This window comes from Athene noctua, chromosome 4, assembly GCF_965140245.1.
Source record: "Athene noctua chromosome 4, bAthNoc1.hap1.1, whole genome shotgun sequence".
Taxonomy (NCBI): domain Eukaryota; kingdom Metazoa; phylum Chordata; class Aves; order Strigiformes; family Strigidae; genus Athene; species Athene noctua.
In genome coordinates, this window is record NC_134040.1 from 25,664,232 (window position 1) to 25,680,440 (window position 16,209).

A 16,209-nucleotide genomic window follows, 5' to 3' on the forward strand; every position below is an offset into this window, starting at 1 on the left:
AGAGAATCAAGGGATGGATGGGGATAGGAGAGGCAGGTGGTTGGGAGTCTAGGGAGAACTTCTCAATGGAAGGGGCTGCTTCCTAGAGCTGGTCAGGAAATAATGTCCCCTGACTGTGAAGACTTAGAAGGTTTTGTCAGATTTTTCTTTTCTGTATCAGGACAAAGCTGAGATCTGAAGCGTGATTAAAAGAGAATATTTTTTGGTTTAACAGCTCATGAACAGTAAGTGTATGTGACAGCTTTAAAAAGGTAACACGTAATTCTGAGAAATCCAATTTTTTTTCCCCCAAGAATATTATCTGTATACTAATCTTCTGTTTTGTTTGCTTTAAATTAATTAGAATTTTCACTGGGAACAGAAAAAAAGTGCAATCGGAAAACAACTAGTGCCAAAGGCCAGCAGGAGTGCTGAGAGTTCCTCTGGGGAGAAAGGAGAAGGCTCAGCAAGAAAAATGGACTCTGATGCTATGTTTTTTGAAGAGTATCTTGTGGTATTAAGAAAGATCCTGGTGCCTTTCACTGAATGTCACAAACCTGGGTCTGCCCTGGTTAAATTAAAACCACTGTAGAGCTCACCTATTTTTAGTATCACACTTTGAAAAACTGTAGTGGCTAACTTCGATACAAATTCCACTTAAACAATAATTTTGTTACCAGAAGGCAGCATAAAGAAGTAGGTTGTGTTCTCAAACAGTGGTAGATAAAGGAGCTGCTCATCTTCTGTTTTGTGTGGAGCACACAGTCTTGTTGATTGTCCTGGTTGCTCTGTTGTATAATCTCCTGTTGCCACAGGATTTGAGATCAATATCTTTAACAGGATTTTATTAGGTGTGTGGTAATGAAATTAATATGAAAAACACCTTGTGGTTTAATTGACTTTTGGTGAGGACATACCCATACATATCAAGTATTAGCAAGTTAGTTTCTTTTGGCTGGGGTGATGGGGGCGAGGGCAAGGGTGACTACTAAATTCATTAAAAAATATTATTTCAGATATTCCCAAACTATTTATTAAATGCAGTCAAACTTCTTGAAGTATGATGACAGAGAAAACATACTACAAAAGGTGGGATCAGGTTCACATGTTTTTAGAGGGAGAAGACACTTTTAAATCAAAAAGCCCAGTGTGTTAGCCTTCCTTCTGGATGTGGACAAGTTATTTGATTTCCTTCTGGATCTGAAATGACTTAAATCCCTAAGTCCTGCTTTGTTAATCACAGCCTTAATCAAAAAGTTGTGGAAGCTGAAGTTGGCTGCTCTTTTTCTCGATTGTGGATGCTGTTCTGGTTCACACAACTAGTCAAACCTTCAGAGCAGCAGAAACTAGAGAGCAGTATCTTGTGTTCTAATCACAAGGATATCTGCTACCTCAATGATTATTTGAAAATTTTTTTTATACTAAAAACAGTGTCTAAGTCTCAAAACATTGCCCAGTTTGATGATTTAGCACACTGCCAGAATATGTAGTTTCAGTATTCTGAGGGAATATAGCAAACGCTGGAATACTGGCACAGAAGAAAAGAAACACCTCCATAGTTTATCATTCATTTTTCCTTATTAATAGCTTCAAAGACTTTATATTAAGTCAAATGTTTCTGATAAATTTTTTGCTTTTTATTTTCAGGAAAACCCCAGCTTTGGTATGAAGCAAATCAGTTTCTTCCTACCAGACTATTTTCTAATGGAAATGGGAGCAGGAATGAAAACATACATGTAAAACTGCTTTATAACCAGCCTAGACTTGCAAAGCTTTATCTCAGAATAGTGCAAATATTATTAATACATAACGATGAGAACAGACTTATAAAGGAAATTTTTTGTGTGAATCACTATATACATGAAACACTACTCTGCAATAATCATATCCTTAATTGTCATTATTGCAGGAATAATACTTAACCTAGCCATTGCCTAGAGTTATATCAGTGCCTAGATAGATATATCCCCTCTATAATATTTGTGTGATATATGATACAGATCTCTTTAGCATATGTATAATGTATATTACAGAGAAATATTATCACCTAGAATTATGTTAGGTAACAATCCTAGATTCTTAAATCACTTCACAGGGAACATATAAGTAGTATGTGGTACTAGAGATTTTTTTTAAGGATTCATTTGACCTTTATTCAGCCTCCCTAAAGTAAACACCCAAATTATTCCATAGGATCCATCAAGAGTGTTAAGTCAACAAAAGGCCTTGCATCTCCAAATATTTGCTTCTGGTGATAGCACACTACAAATAGAAACCATAATCAGTATTTCCACTTGATGTTTATGAAATGTAATCTCATCTCTGCTATTGAGGGCCTATGGTAAAGGTAAGAAGGTCCTGCTGAATATTTTCACATTCCTTCCATTCAAAATATTTTGACTGAAAAAAGCAAAGGCATTTTTTTCTAGTAGTGTTTGTCCATACGTCACAGTAATAACAGAGTGCAAGGCAAATCAAAACAGTGCTGCTGAATAAGGTCAGATCCTTTGTTTAATTGTCCACTGCAAGGAATTCTGACAAGAGGAATTTTTTTTCCCTTTAAAATATGAAATATCCTTTTTCAAGAGAAAAATCAGAGTCCAAGAGGGGTGTAAGGTCTGTCAAGAGAAAACACTTCCGGGCATTAACACTCTGTAAACCTAGTGTTAGTAGTTTACACTGCTTCCCTGTCAGCCCTTCATCCTGCATTTTGGCCATACTGGTTGTGGGCTGGAGGGGGGCTGGGATTCAGGGGAGCTGGGATGCAGGAGGAGGACTGGCCCCTTGGGCAGCTCAGAGTAACTGGAGTAGCAGTTAAGAGTCTAAGACATGCTAGTGAAGTTGGCATTTGCCATGGATTCACATTTGTGGTTAAAAGCAACCCAGCTTTTTACTCTGCCTTTCATGCAATTTATAGTTGAAAAGCAGCTGAAATCTAGCAGAAGAGTAAGCAACAGTTTGAATTACATTTTGCTGTTAGGAGACAAAATAATACAGATAAATTTTGCTGTTTCTTGTGAGGCCACTGATAGTATCAGAGCTGGAAAAAAGTAACGATGTCATCACTGTAAGAGGAAGGAGAGCAAGAGATGATTTATTGGCACAGTGTCAGTAGTCGTCACATGGAAACACAATGTTAGAGTGTTTGAGGGAACCCATGAGAATGAATGATAACAAAACTTGGGAACTATTGAGTGAAATCAGGGGTTTTCTGAAGCAGCACATTCCGCTTCAGCAAAGGAGGTGAGAATGGGACTGCATATTTGTATCTTCATAAAATCACTAACCAGTTTAGGTTATAACTTTTGAAAGAGGCCAACAAAGCTCTGATTCTTGCACAGGACATCTGACTGATGCACTTTCTAGTCACAAAGTCCACGGCTGCTTGCTAAGGTAGACAGCACATAAATAAGGGTACATATCAAGATCAGTTCAGCTGAGCATTGCAGAGCAAGGAGCTCTGCACCTTAAAATAGGAACACAGATCTATTTTAGCAACCGAAAAGGTTACCAGCTCCAATACAGCCATGCCAAGAGCTTGTGGTTCTATCAGCTGAGGAAATGTTGACATGTGATTCTTGCCTGTCATGCAGTTTACCAGCCTTTTCAGGTAGGCAATAATAGTGTTTTCAGGTTAACTTAGGGTGGTGAATATGGTGGAGAAAGGGATTACTTTTGCTCCTTTGTGCATTATTGTGGTTTCCCCCCCCCCCCCCCCCCCCCGCGTTGTACAGATAAGTAAAGCTATATTGCTGACTGTTTCTGTGTTCAAAGGGCTGTAATACTACCTGGATGATAAATCCATCTATAGTAAATAATTCTGTGGAGAACTGCCCTATTGACACCTGGAATTTTGTCTCACTCAGTCTCACTCTTTTTCTTATAACCCTTTTTTCCATTTTCTGACTCTTGTAGGTTTATATTAGTCTGTCTGGTCAAATGGCTATACCTATGAATATCCCAAATAATGATAGAGAGGCGCTTTTTTGTTTGCTTGTTTATGCTATGGTCAGCACATCTTCTTTTCTTTGACAAGTAAAGTTTCTTCATGTGTTTAACAGCATTGTTGACATTGTATTTGGTGCCTCAGTGCTGGCTGACCTACTGGGAACCTCTAAGCCATCACAGCAACCCAGAAGGATCCTACATAGCTCCTAAGTCTTGCAGTAAATGTGAAATGAAAATCATGGCTCATTGTTTCTCTGGGGAGTTTCTGTCAGTTAAAAATAAGTCACTTCACCATTAGAAATTAGCTGGTAAAATTTAGGTCCTGGAAGTATAGGCAACATAAGGCAAAATTTAATCTCTAATGAGTCACTTCTGAGCCAGGGAGGAAAGAAGTCATTTTATGTTTGAATGCCTCTCTTATCCACCGCCACCCTGCAAACCTACCTAATTGTCATTGTAATTCTCACAGCACTTCAAAACCAAATCTGAGTAACTGCATTGGTTTTAAATTGGTTTAAATGTCAGTGGTTGCTAGTTTATTCTCCACAGCTATGAGATTAAAAATTGCTGTTTTTTCATGAAATAGGTAGTAATTTAAGGAACTCTCTAAAGTCACTCAATTATAGTGTAGCACATCCATAAATGATCAGAATTAAGTGAACATGTTTCTTGAAATACTGAGCAGAAAGCGGTTTACCTTTTAAAAAGTTGTGGTAACTTCTGCAACTTTTTCCTAAAGACTTGCTCCCACAGAAAAATGCTGCTTGTCCTATTTATATTTTTTCAGCGAAGTTACTGATATTAAGACTGGTTATGAAAGACTTATAATAGCTGTGATGATACAAGTTTTATGAAATGAGAAACATGATAATCTGCAATATTATACTAAGATTTAAAATTGCTTAGAAGTCCTGAAAGTCAAAACTCTAATTACAACCTGGAGTACTGTAGATGAAACTTGTATGTAGTGATGACTCTTTATAATCTATCTCTCTATCTAGGCAACTACAAAATGTTAGCTGTGCTGCAAACTTACTGTGCTGCTTCATGTTCCTTGTCTGTCCTGTCCTACAGCACTTTATGAAAAAGCACTACACATTTGTACTCAACAGTGGGTTATGTGATTATTTTTTACCTCTTCAGTACTGTGTTGTACTGTCTACAGTTTAAATTTGCTGCAATGTTTGCTAATAATGTTTGCAATGTATGCTAACAGTAGTAGAAGTTCCTCACACAATATAGGGAAGGGAGGATGTGTGTTTAATGAGAGGATGTGTGTTTAATGAGAGGATGTGTGTTTAAAAATAAAGTATCCAAAATTTTTATATATATGCCACATATTTTGGGATATACTGCAAGAAAACTGCAGCTATTGCATGATTCAAAGTTTGTAGCATGGAGAACTGGTGACTTGTGTCTGTGTGTATTTATCAGCATTGGTTTTAGAGCATGAGCTGAATGCTGTAATCATTTCAGCTAAGAATTTAGAATAGTGTGTTCAGTAAGTCTTCTCACTAACGGTTTATCTGGTGTGTGACTGAGCTCACATACTGCAGCTTCATGAAAAGAAAGATGTGGACAATTGTCTGTGCCTGCATGGCATGCTGTGTGCTTGCCCACGCTGATGATGAGCCCATGTGTATTTGCTATATATGAGATTTATTATTCCAGTTTACTTCATACTTACTAGTCTTTTAATTTATAAAACAGATTATTGCTTTAAAGCAAGTCTTTAAATAGAAAAGCATTATCTCATCTTACTGACACTGAATTGCTTGAGAATTCTTTAATGGTGTTTTTGTCAGGAAGACTTTGTTCCAGAAAATATTTCTATCTATAGAGGAAATAGTACAGTTTTCTCTACAACAATATTGTATTAAAATACACCAGCAGTATGTACAATAAAGTAATGGTAGGGTGCTGTAATAATGAACAGGTTTCAGAATGTAGTGTTAAAGCTTCATAATCCAATATAGTCATCATCTGGCACCTACAGAAACTTTGTTCTCCCTCTTTGACACTGGTGCACAATACCTATAGTTCATTCCCAGAGAGGGTTTGAATGGCAGTTGTGGCCTGTCTACATGTTATCAGATTTGGGCTCTTCCATGTTAACAGAGTAAACGTACAGTAGAGCCACCAAGCCATCCTGGCCTCTTTGCTGACTATAGATGTGGCAATAAATGCCTCCTCAAATAGAGCTGTCTTGGGTTATCTGGGGCTTGTTTGTGGACAAATGGAAGCTTTAAATTTGGGCCCATAAGTGTAATCTATGTATTACTTAACTTGTTTTTATGTTACTTAATACTGTGGTTCTGTCTCTTCCCTATTAACAGCCTTCTCACTTTAATAAAACTTTTCCCTTTTTTCAGAGTGATTCATATGCTAAATGGAAAGTTAATGCTGCTTCAGACCCAAAAAGATATTCTAAGGATAAATCTGATTTTAACACAACTAGGAATGGAAAGATAGTCCTTCAGAATCAATAATATTCCTCCCTTTGCAGAGCTTGTACTGAAGGGTCTCTGCAGTGCTGGTTTTGTACCACGTCATATTTTCCTAAGAAGTTTCAAATAAACTTCTTAGGAATTTGTCTTGGGCTTCTTCTTTTCCTGTTACCCATGTCTATCTGCAAGTACATTTTTTGCATACAAAGGCTTTCTTTCCTCAAGAGTAAAGCTTTTGTAAAATTCTTTTTCTTAAAAAAAATTTTGCTAGTCTTTTGTTTTTTAAGGTTTGGTTACCATATGATCCGAAGCATTACACTATGAACTATCAATTCCTAATATAGATCTAATTGTATGGTGATCATACAGCCCTAGACAAGGCAGACAGATCTCTTACTAGTATCAGATAATTGTGCTAGAGGGGGCAATTATTATGAATTGCTTGTAGAGTTATTTGCAAAGAGTTAATTACTGTTTGTGATGTTATGAAGTTTTTGTTTTATATAAGAAATAAATTATAGTTTAAATCAAACACACTTAAACCTTTTCAATGCATTCCCATTGTGGGACATGGGGTAGAATTGCAAGACTCTAATACTGCTTCTTCTGGGCATGTATCATTTCAATATTGCTGTGAAAAACAAGCATCCTATGATCAGTCTATCACCCACAAAATATGAACAAGCAGGAAGTAGCTTTGAGTCTGAGTATTTGGCAAGTAAACCAGGAATAAAAGTGAGCATAATTATGCTAATCAGAAAACCAATCTCCAAACAATTTCTAAAGCAGTGAAGGCATTGAGCCAAATACTTACTGAGATATTTGCATTTACCGAGCAAGCACATGACACCAGAAAAATTGATTAATACAGGAATGACTACAGAACCAAATTGTTCTCAGAGGTGACAACATGAATTCCTTTCAACAATTTGGTCATGAAAAGTAGAAAGCAAAACGAAACCCCTAGACCCATAGCAAAGTTTCAGTCTTTACTAAAGATTATTACTGTGATAATTTACTTAAGTTTTCCACATAATAACAATAGGACTTCAGACAGTAAAATTTAGTTGAATACAACTTCAGCTTAAAGTTTTAAGCAAAATGGGATATAGGAAAGATGGTAGTTTTCCAAATGCATGGAGGTCCTGTTATGTTCTCAGTATTTCTTTTCATTCCTTGATAATAGAACGTCATGGAAACAGGAATATTGTAACAGCAAGAGGAACAGTGAAGGTATTTTTTATTCACTGACATCTGTTTTCTATTGCACAATTTTAAAGACAAGTAGAGGAAACTCCTGCCCTCAAATTACAGGAAGACTAGCACTAAATTATCAAACAATTGCTACCTGGCAGAAACGTGGGGATTTTTTACAAGGCAGGACACTAAGAATGCAGTTCTATCTCAACTATTATAGCAATATTTCTGTAATTATTTCTGCTATGACCAAGAGAGGGCATCCTTTTCCTATTAAATCATGACATGACTAAAAAATAATAAAAGCTTTTGAAGAACCTAGTTAATTTTTTTAACTATTCTGTTACATTTTAACTCTTTGAAGTTTAAAAGTGCAGCTGCAGTTCAATCTCCAAGTTGTTTGAAGACATTTTAAGACCTGCTATACAAATTTCTCAGTATAGTCTTTCAGTGAGTGCTTGTATGGTTTCAGTGGGATATGCTTTATCTCTTCTACCAAGAATAAATACTCTACATTAGTAAGAGTCTAACTCTTTTAAATCAGCTTCTTAATTGCAGCTTTTTTTATTTATTTAGGAAAAGCAAGGTAGGGCATTTAGTGTTACCTTCTTCTTAGAGCAGCTTTCTAGCACAAATATGAAGCTACTAACTTTCCATATTTTAGATACTATTTCCTCAATCAATGGGACATCAGATAAATATTTTACATGTGAGCTCAGTTTTGCTGGCTTTAAAACAAATATTTCAACTTTGGTGATGTAAACTGTGGAGTGTAGCTGTATATCACAAAAGCATAATATGCCATTTTTTTTAAAGCAACCGCCTTTCCCCTTTGATATTGCCATCATGCCTCTCAGTCATGCATTTACAAGCCTGAGCATTCATTGGGAATGGCTGCAGGTTCAGCACTTTTGAGGAACAGCTTACTTAAAAGTCTAAAGTTAGATTTAGAAGCTTAACATTTTTTGGAAACTTGTCTATAATCCTCATAATTTATTGGTGTTAAGGCAAATATCTATCCACTCTATTTATGCTGCAACCACTTTAGATTTCTTCTACTCTGGATAACTAATACTGGTTAAGGAAAACTTTTCATAATTTAGGGCGAGAGAACTGTCAGAATCACTCTCAATTCCATTTCTGTAACAGAGAGAAGTGTTGTCCAAATCAAGTTGTAGGCTTAGTAAGACTACCTAGGTGTCCAGAAATTTACCTAATAAGGGAAGAAAATTTAATTACAGTTACAACAGGGCTGAAGAACATAGATAAAAATAGTGTACCCCACTCATAAAGGAATTGGGTGAAAATAATCTGTGCATGTTACCTTTTAATTCTATGAAACCAAAGCATTAAATACTTCACTTTTGTCACAGAATAATTTGAATCATTTGCATAAAGGGTGAGTTCAAGATCATGTGTTTATTAGTCAGACTAATTTTATTTTTCACTTAAACTTGCATTTTTGAGCTTTAAAAGTGAAGCAACATCTAAGAGAAGGGGCAACAATCCAAAATATACTTGAAAAGAACTGGCATTAGCTCTAACTTTGTCCTATCTGTTGAACAAACGTAAGTTAATTTGTCCTTGAACTGGATGCTGTCTAGAACAAAACAGAAAAATCACGTTTTAGTAGTTCAGCTGCCACAGGATCTGAGATACGCCTGCCTGCCAGAGGTCAGGAGTTTATGCCAAACAGTGGAAATTAGACAAGACTTTCAGTTGTGAACAAGAGGCTTACAATAAACAATGGAGAAGAAATTTCCAAGAGGAAATATAAAATAACCTGACACATCCTTGGGTTAGCTGGTAGACGACAGAGTGGAGCACAAACACTAAAATTCAAGCTGGGAATACAATATCCACTACATCCTTCCTTCTCTTCCCCTGCTCCTCCCCCTGCTTCTCATCAGGTTACAAGAACAGTGCTTTATTTAAGACAACATGCCCTTCTGAGGGCTATATGTGCTTTTTGAAACGTGCAATGTGTGCTGCAGTTTTCCAGTCAATCTGTGCTGTAGAATCAAAGCTTTCTCTCCTGCCTCCCACTGGCATTTCAAGCTAGTGATAAAAGTGGAAACTAATAAAATACCTAGGAATTTTCAGACTATCCAAAGTATTAGAGCTAGGACATGTATGCACTTTAAGCTGTGAGAACCTACAGCTAACTTTAACTTGTTAGCTGTAATACCCTATAATTTATAGTCCTTTTCTTTCTTTCTTAGGTACCATAAATATCAATTTCTGTGTCCCAATTGGCAGTAAATGGAGAATGGTTATGCACTAAAAGCACACAGAAAGTGAGGGAACTGGGTAGAAAAGTTTAAATGTAATACCTGCATATATAACACGAAAATATCACTGACTGTGATATTCACTTTCTGTTAGCATTTCACACATTTTCTGTACATCTGTATCACAGTAATACAATAGTCAGCAATGAAAAATTTAGGTTCCTTGCTAAAACATACAACATCTCATGTATCACAGAATCACAGAATGGTTGAGGTTGAAGGAGACCTCTGGATCTCATTTGGTCCAACCCCCCTGCTCAAGCAGGGTCACTAAGATCCGGTTGCCCAGAATCGTGTCCAGACAGCTTTTGCATATGTCCAAGGAGGGAGACTCCACAACCTCCCTGAGCAACCTCTATCAGTGCTCAGTCACCCTCATAGTGAAAAGGTATTTCCTAATGTTCACCTGGAACCTCCTGTGTTTCAGTTTGTGCCTGTTTTCTCTTGTCCTGTCACTAGGCACCTCTGAAAAAGAGCCTGGCTCCATCCCCTTTACTTCCTCCCTTCAGGTATTTATGCACATTGATAAAATCCCCCTGCACAACCTGTAGCTGTAGATAAGTGGATTTTAAAAAAATCCTTATTGATAACAGTTAACTGGTAATCTCTCATGTTGTTTCAGCATGTGCAAAATTGTATGCCATATTGAAAGTTTCCCTAGGAAATGTCTTTTTATGATGCCTATGAAATTTCTAAGATAACATATTTAAGGCCAAGTAGTCTATGACTTAAACTGCTTCAGATTTTTGTAACTCTTTGACAGATCTCATCGGCTTACACCACAGCCTTAATAAATGTGCCTTTTATTCTGCAACACAGCAAACACATCTATTACCTGAAGAACCACAAAAAATTACTTGTGCTAACAGTTAGTTCTAAACCGATATGAGGCATTGAAAATGCAAGACATAGCTGGCTTCTAACTTGTCGCTGCTCTCTGTATTTCAGGTGTTAACTGAAACACACTGAATCTGACAAATTGGTGTGTGGGCACTGACAAAAAGAGAGAAACTATGCCTACATCAAACCATTAACTGCTTGTCTCATCTCTTATGTTTGCAATGCCCCTATTCCTATGGTGGGCAGTTGCACATGACAGCAAGTGCAAAGCCTTGCTCACACCTTGTTAAGCACCCACCAGAAGAGGGCAAACCAACTACTGCCAGTATTCCATACTTGTTTCTCCTTTCTTCCTTCTACTTTCTTCCCTATATTTTCTTTCTTTGATTTCCTTCCAGTGATGACACTCTTCAGTGTGAAAACTGTGACAAAGGAATAACTTACAAAGTTCAACAAATATCCTTCCTTGCAGCTTACAGCCATATGACTACCAAAAAATATGTAATAGATTGTCGCGGATGAAAATATTGACACAGTAATGATTTAGCAGGAAATCTACATTTATTAATAACTATTAGCAACTTATAATTACAAAATAATTCAGAGATGTTGAAAGAAAGGAAGGCGACTTACTTACAGATTCTAAAATGACAAGATTCACACTAACTTACTTAATGGTACCTTGATTTATACATATATATATATATATATACATGCACATACATAAAACATACAAACACACACACAGAAACAAAAGCATTTGTATCCAGTAGAATCAAGTACATACCCAAACACCAATAAGCAGAGAAAGAGTGGGTGAAAGAGAAGCTAGCTCAAAGAAAAATTTCCTTCTTCTCAAGTTTAGAGTAAATACTCACAATGCCTTGGCATTCCTCAACAGGTGATAGTTGAGACTGTAGCAGGTTGACTTCACCCTGGCCTTCCATCAGCTCTGGCAGCAGGTGACACCTTAAGGGTTTTGGCACCTGAGAGGCGTCCCAGCTCAGGGGAGATGCTGGTCACAGCCCCGTTGCAATCCAAAGCTGGTGGTCGCAGTTTATAGGGTCCAAGATAATTGACTTTTGTCAGATACCTTCTGGTGCCTTCCAGCAGTTGCACTAGAACTTGATAAATGTGCAACTGTTATTGTTCCCATTTGACCACATCCCAGGCACAGGTGGGCCAGGCCATTAGGAGATGATGGGCCATTAGAACCGTTTCTGAGCAGGAGAGGCAGGAGCCAGGCTCCTAAAGAGGGGGCCTTAACATTATCAGTCCTTATCTCCACGGATTGGTGTATAGCTCGGGGGGATGTGGGTGGAATCACACCTAGCACCAAGCAGCCCAACAAAGAGGGGGAGGGAGGGGTGAGAATTGCACCACCACACAGATATATTAGATAAACCTCTTTCATCAGCCAGAAAAGTAGCATCAGATATATAATTTATCAAAATGCCATGTTCATTGACAATTACAGAAATCACATGCTATTTTGACTTGGGAATGATCTTGTTTGTGACCGTAGACTGAGTTGAAATTGAAACTTCTTTAAAATTCATTCAGGATTTCTCTTTTGTTGTAGTTATATTGTGCTTAGAGAGCAATCTGTAGAAGTAACATCTGCTGCACCAGCAGAAGGCCTGTGAGCCTAAAAGTTCTCCAGAAGGTTGCAAACTGATTCCTGGTATTCTGACTGACCAATAAAACTGTGTCTACAGTCTACTTTTCTACCCAACACAGCAGTCACTCCATGAAATATAACAAAATTTGAACAGTATGCCATGGTCTAAACATGTCCTGCGTTGTGGCTGACTTGCAGCCACGAGTGATTTTTAAGCTTTACAACCATTTTGTTGTTGTTTGTGTGTTTTTTTTTTTTTATTTCAGAGAGCAGGCATGTTCATGGACTGGCATACTTTGAGAAGAAATTATATTATTTAACTACCACACACCCTGATTGGTTCTCTCAAATTTGGACTAAGCCCTTTAAAAAAACCTCATAACATAAAATTCAAAACTTACCAGAAAATACTGATGAGCACCATTGTGATAATTTGCTAATTTTTCTTCCTATCGGCAAGTTAAATAAAGCAGTTTACTGCTATGGAGCTATGGCTAAAGAAATAACACAGCTGATAAGCACGTGCTATTTAGTTCATAGTGGGATGAAAATCCTGTGCTGCAGCAGCCATACTGAGTCCAAATTACAATATTAAATATTCATCTGAAGCTTTTTGCTTCAGGAAGTGTACGTGAAGAAGGATGCTTTAAGTACCCCACAAAGAACCCCATTCTGAAATTCTAGCATTAATTTGAATTTAGTAATTGTTCCCCATGTTTTAAAGAAGTTTCAAGTAAAATTAGCTACAGTATTTGAAGTTCCCAGAAAGAGAATAAAAAGTCAGCAAATTTACTTGTTTTATTGATTGTTTTTTAACTTTTATTTTTTATGTTGTTAACTTCAGTTGGTTTTAATAACAGCTGGAGAAAAGAAAGAAAACAGACTCCATCCAGTATGCCTCAGTTTTATCTGGTTTTTAACCTGTGGTCAAACAAATATAACTTTTCTCCAACCCAGTATCTAAGGCTTCTCATGAAATACTGTTGGTTTTCTAATTCTTTCTCGGAAATTCACTTTCTGGGAGAGTGTCTAGGAAGAATCTAATTGTTAGAATATCTGGTATTTTGAAATCATTTATGTTGTGTTATTTGCATAAAAAATATTTTATCACAGGAGCAACTGCAGGCAGCAGTTGGCTGTTTTATCTTTTTTCAGCCTCTTCTAGTCCCATTAAATCATGAAGTTTTTAGGACTGCGACACTTCACAAGTTGCATGGTTCTGGCCACTCGGTTCAGAGCAGTCATAGGAGGTATTAGGCGAGGACTTTCAAACAGGTTCTCAGTGACACAGCTGAGCCTAGGCTGTGATGGATCCTGACGGCCATTTTCCTCCATCCTGAAGAAAATCTTTGATTTATAGTCAACCTGAGGCACTCAGGAGAAAGAGGAGATGCTCCATGGACCTGTTCTTGTTTGCCAGCACTCCTTCAGTTGAGTCAGTGGTGATACTTTGTCAGGATGCTTTGCAAAGTCAATGTCTTAGTGGCTATATCATTCTTCACTTACACACATGCTGGTTTTTTTTCTGTGGTTGCTTCTCTCCTGCCTTTAAGAAGCATGGCAGAAGTTCAGTGACATTTCCACAGGGGCAGCCCCTTCCTCATTTGCCTCATCCTTTAAACATGGGACAAAAGGGATGCTCAGATTGTTCCCATTGAAACACTGTTGGAAAGTGCCTGGACAGTTATATCCTTCACATGAGTTCATATCCAGAACTTGGCAAGATTGGCATGTTACTCTGCTGGCTCCAGGTTGTCTGCTCCTCCTCCTGTGTATGCCACCACCACAGTGACTTGGTATTGCTCAGCATCCTCAGTACACCTGCCATACATACTCCCTGTGCATACCATACCCAGGGATTTTCCCCCTACCTTGGCCTGTACTGCAGAGTTGAGTAGGGAAATCCAAATCACTCCTTATAGCTCTCTTTGTGGCACCTGGTCTAGCTCAGCTTAAGACAGAGACTGACAAAATATAGGGAAACGCTCCTGATCAGCAAGCGCCTTGCTCCTCATGCTCCAGAGCAATCAGTCCATGGTCTGGATGGGCGAACGGTCTGCTGAGTCAAGCACTGGCTGGATGGACGGTCCCAGAGAGTGGTGGTCAATGGAGCTAAATCCAGCTGGCGGCAGGTCACAAGTGGTGTTCCTCAGGGCTCGCTGTTGGGACCATTTCTGTTTAACATCTTTATTGATGATCTTGATAAGGACATAGAGTGTATCATCAGTAACTTTACAGATGACACCAAGTTAAGCGGGAACATCAAACTGCATGAGGACAGGGAGGCTCTACAGAGAGGCTTGGATAGATTGGATCAGTGGGCCAATGTCAATGGGATGAGCTTCAACAAGGCCAAGTGCCAGGTCCTGCCCTTGGGCCACAACAACCCCCTGTGTGGCTACAGGCCTGGGGAGGAGTGGCTGGAGAGCTGCCAGTCAGAGAGGGACCTGGGGGTGTTGATTGACAGCCAGTTTAACATGAGCCAGCAGTGTGCCCAGGTGGCCAAGAAAGCCAATGGCATCCTGGCTTGTATTAGAAATGGTGTGACCAGCAGAAGTAGGGAGGTGATAGTGCCCCTGTACTCTGCACTGGTGAGGCCACACCTGGAGTATTGTGTCCAGTTTTGGGCACCTCAATACAAGAGAGATCTCGAGGTGCTGGAGCGAGTGCAGAGGAGGGTAACAAAGCTGGTGAAGGATCTGGAGAGCAAATCCTATGAGGAGTGATTGAAGGAGCTGGAACTGTTTAGTTTGAGGAAGAGAAGGCTGAGGGGAGACCTCATCACTCTCTACAACGACCTGAAAGGACATTGTAGAGAGATTGATGCTGGTCTCTTCTCACAGGTGATTAGTGACAGAACAAGAGGGAATGGCTTTAAACTGCAACAGGGGAGGTTCAGACTGGACATTAGGAAAAAATTTTTCACAGAAAGAGTGGTCAGACAGTGGAACAGGCTGCCCAGGGAGGTGGTGGAGTCACCGTCCCTGGATGTGTTTAAGGGTCGTTTAGATGAGATGTTGAGGGATATGCTGTAGGGGAGAACTTTGCAGAGTAGGGCTGAAGGTTGGACTCGATGATCCCAAGGGTCTTTTCTACCCTGAATGATTCTGTGAAAGACTGCTGTTTCCTTTAGTACTTTGGGAAGCTGATGCCAGATGTCTTGTAATGCAGGAAAGAGAGTTCAGTGTTCTCTGGACTACACTTCTGCCCAAAAAGCTGTAAGAAATCAAACTGGCCATAGGGACTTATCATGGCAACTTCAGGGGATTCCTAGCAAAACACAAGCTAAGTTATAGGAACTGTTTAGACAGAGCAACAGCTTGGCAATGCAGGCTTCTCTCAAAGACACTATGCTATAAGCTGTAATAATTATTCAATCAATGCAGTATTAACTGTTATTTAATTCTGGCAGGAGGAACCCAATCAATTTTCCTGAGTGAAATTCAGTTACCTTTTTTTTTTTTTTTTCCAAATTTTGCAGCTGAGGGCAGATCTGTGTCCAGCCAGAAAGATGCAGAGGCCAGAGGAGCTGTTGCTGAAGTATCATTACCAGAGTGCTACAGAAGACAGATGATTCCAAAAGTGGATAGACAACATATTTTTTTGTCTGATTTTTCGTTCCACTGATCTTTCATCTCAGAGTTTTTCCAGAAGGGTGACAACAGTTATTTTTACTGATAGTAATGCAGAAGGATATTCAATAACATCTTTGGAAGTGATGTGTAGCATTTCTTTTGTTGACATGCATTCTGGTAACATATTAATGAATTTGAAAGGTTTCCAAATATCTGTACAAGTCCTTACTTCTGCGAAAATTTTCCCAATTAGTACTCGTTATTCTAATCAGTCACACATGCCATTAATATGTGGTTTAATGTATAAATGA

General features: G+C 38.5%; 1 long non-coding RNA gene across 1 annotated transcript; it reads left to right on the plus strand.

Moving 5' to 3' along the window:
* The first annotated feature begins 3,478 nt into the window (after positions 1-3,478).
* Positions 3,479-16,108, plus strand: LOC141959609 (uncharacterized). Its single transcript, XR_012633473.1, has 2 exons — positions 3,479-3,589; positions 15,805-16,108. It is a non-coding gene; the product is annotated as an uncharacterized LOC141959609 (long non-coding RNA).
* Positions 16,109-16,209: the final 101 nt, after the last annotated feature.